Source organism: Chelonia mydas, chromosome 11 (assembly GCF_015237465.2).
Source record: "Chelonia mydas isolate rCheMyd1 chromosome 11, rCheMyd1.pri.v2, whole genome shotgun sequence".
In the NCBI taxonomy this organism is placed as follows: domain Eukaryota; kingdom Metazoa; phylum Chordata; order Testudines; family Cheloniidae; genus Chelonia; species Chelonia mydas.
The window spans coordinates 72,455,152-72,460,091 of NC_051251.2; the positions used below are offsets into that span (position 1 = coordinate 72,455,152).

At 43.7% G+C, this 4,940-nt stretch overlaps 1 non-coding gene across 1 annotated transcript; it reads right to left on the reverse strand.

Annotated features, from left to right (window-relative positions):
• Positions 1 to 477: 477 nt before the first annotated feature.
• LOC114019699 lies at positions 478 to 588 on the reverse strand. The gene has a single exon (XR_003564702.2). It is a non-coding gene; the product is annotated as a U6 spliceosomal RNA (small nuclear RNA).
• Between the last annotated feature and the right edge of the window lie 4,352 nt (positions 589 to 4,940).

The window sequence follows — 4,940 nt, forward strand, 5'->3', positions numbered from 1 at the left end:
ACTCTGTATGCTTTTGAGATGGGGAGAGGGGCAAAGGATCTGAACACAGAACTGGGATTCAGCAATTCTTGAATTCTAATCTCAGTGCTGATGTTAACTCCCTTAGTGGCCTTGGCTTTATCTGACTTTACCTTGCTGTCTTGGTTCCCCCAGGTATAGAATGGAAATAATTCCACTCCTCCTATCTCATAAGGATGGTATGAGGATTCGCTACATGATTCATAGATTATAAAGCCAGAAGGCACCACTGGGATCATCTAGTCTGACCTTCTGAATAACACAGACTCTAGAGCTTCCCTGAAATAATTCCTGGTTGAGCTACTTCATATCATAGAATCATAGAATATAAGGGTTGGAAGGGACCTCAGGAGGTCATCTAGTCCAACCCCCTGCTCAAAGCAGGACCAATTCCCAACTATCTCTTAGAAAAACAGCCAATCTTGATTTTAAAATGACCAGTGGTGGAGAATCCACACCAAAAATATGGAATGTTTCACAAATTTGCATGTCATCTTTGTATAGGGGCCATGCTAATCATTTCTGTGTCTTTCCAGATTTAGTACATTATGTTGGCCTAAGATTTACACAACATTTATGTCCAGCCTAAGCCCTTGAAATAGGGCTTCAGTGGTGCACAAGTTCCCCTCTATTCGACACTGGTGAGGCCTCATCTGGAGTACTGTGTCCAGTTTTGGGCCCCACACTACAAGAAGGATGTGGATAAATTGGAGAGAGTCCAGCGAAGGGCAACAAAAATGATTAGGGGTCTAGAGCACATGACTTATGAGGAGAGGCTGAGGGAGCTGGGATTGTTTAGTCTGCAGAAGAGAAGAATGAGGGGGGATTTGATAGCTGCTTTCAACTACCTGAAAGGGGGTTCCAAAGAGGATGGCTCTAGACTGTTCTCAATGGTAGCAGATGACAGAACGAGGAGTAATGGTCTCAAGTTGCAATGGGGGAGGTTTAGATTGGATATTAGGAAAAACTTTTTCACTAAGAGGGTGGTGAAACACTGGAATGCGTTACCTAGGGAGGTGGTAGAATCTCCTTCCTTAGAGGTTTTTAAGGTCAGGCTTGACAAAGCCCTGGCTGGGATGATTTAACTGGGAATTGGTCCTGCTTTGAGCAGGGGGTTGGACTAGATGACCTTCTGGGGTCCCTTCCAACCCTGATATTCTATGATTCTATGATTCTATGATAAGTCTTGTACTGGCCAGGGGGTACATTTTATCTGCTCTTTCTATGAGACTGCCAGTTGTGTTACACTGTGTGGTGGCTTCACTCTTCATTAAACAGGAAACTATCAAATTTATTTGCATTATGACAGGATTTGAACCTGCAGATTCCATCTGTAGGAGTGAAAACTAGTGAAGTAACCCACTGCATCACTATGCCTCTTGCAATGAATATTTTTATTCTCAAGCTTGTTTTATTTTTATGAGTCCTCCTAATTACAGCAAATTAAAAGAAAAAACAGCAAGCAGCAATTAGTAGGAACATAAGTTAGTAATATTCATGACGTAAGCTACAGTGACAGCATGAGGAGCTGTTCCAAAAATTGAGACTAAAATTTTAATAGAGATAAACTTATAGCAAGGCAGGGGAAGGTCATTCCATTTCACAGAAGATTTTGAAATTTGGTTCCATTCTGATTAAGAATGAAACCCAACTATTTCAAAATTCTCCACAGAAAGTTATGGCGTGCCAACTCCCAGACAGTCCGCCCAGCAGGCTGCCCCAGAGCCACAGATATTGGAAGATTTGGGGTCCCTGGCCCTGGGGCAGTCCACGTGGCTGGCTGATCCAGAGCTGCAAACCCTGGAATCTGGGCTCTCCAGGAGCTCTCCAGGCAGGCTGCCGAGGAGCCAGGCAGGTGAGCTGGCAGGAAACCAAGGCAGGTTTCTGATGGAGACCTGCCTGGATCCTGTTAGAACGCCAGCAAAAATCAAGCTCTCTCCGCGATGTTGAAATTTTGCCAAATCTGCAAATTTCAACAAAATGTTTCATCAGAAGTTTCCCATCAGCTCTAAATAGACTCACACAAGGGCCGAAAAACCAAGTGAGAGCATGTGATTTGGAAGACAGTTCTTGTTCTGTGATGCAGCACTGGCAACTTCATGTGTTGGCTTAATGTTCAGGGTGCATATTCTGAACATGTCAGCACACAGCTTTCCTCTATACGTGTTTAAAGCCCTGCTCTGGTATAAAATGACCCACTGTGCATGTGCAAACACACAGCTGGGATTTTGCATTTCATAAACCGGAAGCAGTTTACCCATAATGTATTTGGTTCTCACAGTTCTTCACTTTGCATTGAAGGTAAACTTGTACGCTACAAAACCGAGGTTAATTTGTGCCTTTGTGACACAGCTCAAAGGAGCAGCAGGTGTGGAGACACGCAGCCCCAAGTCGGAACTTGTGGAAGCATTGATCTACAGACAGTCCCAGCTCCCTCTGGAGAGCAACAGGAGCATACTTATTGCACTTCCCTTTGGCAAAGCGCAGTGTGCCCTCTCCAGTCTCATTTGGGTCCAGCCCGGCTATCAAGTGCAAAGGAAGGACTAGGACATGACACTTCCCCTCTTGACCTCCCTCCATGTGGTGGCGCTAGACTCAGAGTCCTGGCATTCATGACCATGCCTAACCCTCTCGTTGTCTCCACATCTGCAAAGGTATCCTGCATCTTCACTCCCACTCATCAGTAGAGAGATACTGTATCATTCTTTTCCAGAGAGAGTAGATTGCATTTCTAGACTGACAGTATCTAATGGTGACAAGAGTCATTCTCTCCCCGTTTTATCAGTGATAGCAGAAATGTTACCTTGCAGCTGCCACATAGCTGTCTGGAAATACCGTGTAGTGTGACTCAGTAAATCACCTACATCACACGATCTTTGTCAGTGGGGGAAGGTCTCTACAGCATCCACCCGCCAGAACAACTGAGCTATTGCTCTCTGAAGGCTTGGAAGGTTTAGATTTTTATCAGTGAATGTCAATAAACCTTGATTTCACCGCCCACACACAAACCAATGAAAAAATAATTCCGTAGATAATTATTGATATTTAAAGCCTGGCAAAGTAAGGAAAATGCTGCTTGAGAACTTCCTCAAGTGTGATTTAAGGCTAAAATTTTGACATATGATGTTAACAGTTTGTGTTTTAATGGTTACAAAGCTTTAGCTTTTTTAATCTCAACATCTATTGTACTTAAATAATTGTTGCCTGCCCCCCAACACACAAACACACACACACACACACACACATTGTCTGACCCTCCTGCAACTGTGAACATTTAAATCAATAAAAGTTTAAACCCCCTAATTTTGCACAGCTGTGAAAATTTAAATTGATGAAAATTGAAAAACAGGCTTACAACTAAAAATCAATATTATCCATCAAAATGATAAAAAAAATCAAATTCTGCCCAGTCCAGCTGTATGTAATTCTGACCAAGTGGCTGGCATAAACAATCGAACCTGGTGCAATGACTGCTCTGTCATTAAGCTTTCCTTTGAGATACTGTAACTGTTCTGTGGAAACCAGACCCTATCCCAAATATATCTGTTTGTTGTTGTACTTTGATTAATAACCGTATTACGTGCCTGGCTCCTTTCAGTGCTTTACAGTAGAGAAAGGATATGTAATTATTCCCATCTGGCACATGGGAAAAGTGAGATAGGGAGGCTCATGTCAATTGACAGTGTCAGTGGCGGAGGCAGGAAGATAACCTAGTGGTACTGATTTCTAGTCCCCTGCTGTAATCTCACTAGACTTTAAGAATCCAAGAAAGAAGACACCTCCATCCTGGTGGCTGAAGAGGAAAGAATGAGAAGCAGGAGTCAAAAAGGAAAGAAAAACCCTAGCAAGGAGCAAGAGAGGGACCTGTAAATGGAGGAGAAACATGGCTTGAGGAGCAGAAACTCTGGAGAGGCCACTATCAGACTCTTTGGACCACAGAGACAGAGGTGCTATTTTACAGGCACAACTCATAGTGCGCCAAGAGTATTTCTGTGGTGCTGCCAGGCATCCTTTGATAGTTTAGCTCAGAGTGCTCCCTGGAGTCTAATTGGAGCCTTTCAAGTACTGTACTTCCCCTTCCTCCTCAGCTGTAAATACATGTAGCGGTTCACTACAAATGGGAGGATGTCTAGATAAACAAGACAGAACAGAGAGTTTGGGTGCTTTTAGGAGACCAATATATGCTCTGACTGACCACAATTACAGTAAGTTCCAGTTTTAAGAAGAGAATTTGAATCTATCTACATCTTCCCTTCCCCTCCCTGAATATATTATATACCAGATATTGTTCTACTGCCAAAGGGGCCAAGGCCTTTATTATGAACACAATGAACTGCTTACTGCAGACCAAGAATTATTATCAGAAATGATTCAGTCAGCAAGGACTACATAGGAGAAAATTGTAAAGTGCTCATGAACAATTTGCAAACAGAAAAAGATGCACAACCTGCAACAGGGAGCACAAAATCCCATGTCAGGGCAAGCAGGGAAATGGGTGATATTTTTTCCCTTGAAAGGGCCACTGCACAGACATTGAGGAGGGGATAGAAATATCTGCGGAGAAGGCCCTCCTTCTTCTCTCCCTCATACTTCATGCAAGAGGCCAGAAACAGAGATCTGAGGAGCACCATGTACAGAGGAAGATTTACAAACAAGTTTCATTGGTCCTCCATCAAATGTGCCTGGGGTGAGGGGTCACCCTGATGGAGACTACAGGGCTAAAGGAAGAGAGGGAGGAACGCTCTGCTGAGTTCTTTTGGGACTGCCCTTGTGGTGTTAAGAATATTGTTAAGGGTCCTGTATACCACTGATTCTTCTTTAAACAGCTGAGCTGAGACAGCTACAAAACGGTGGTGCAGAGCTGAGATTGCTTTGAGAGGGCAGACAGTGCACGGGTGGCACTGGTGCGGGTGATGGTTCTG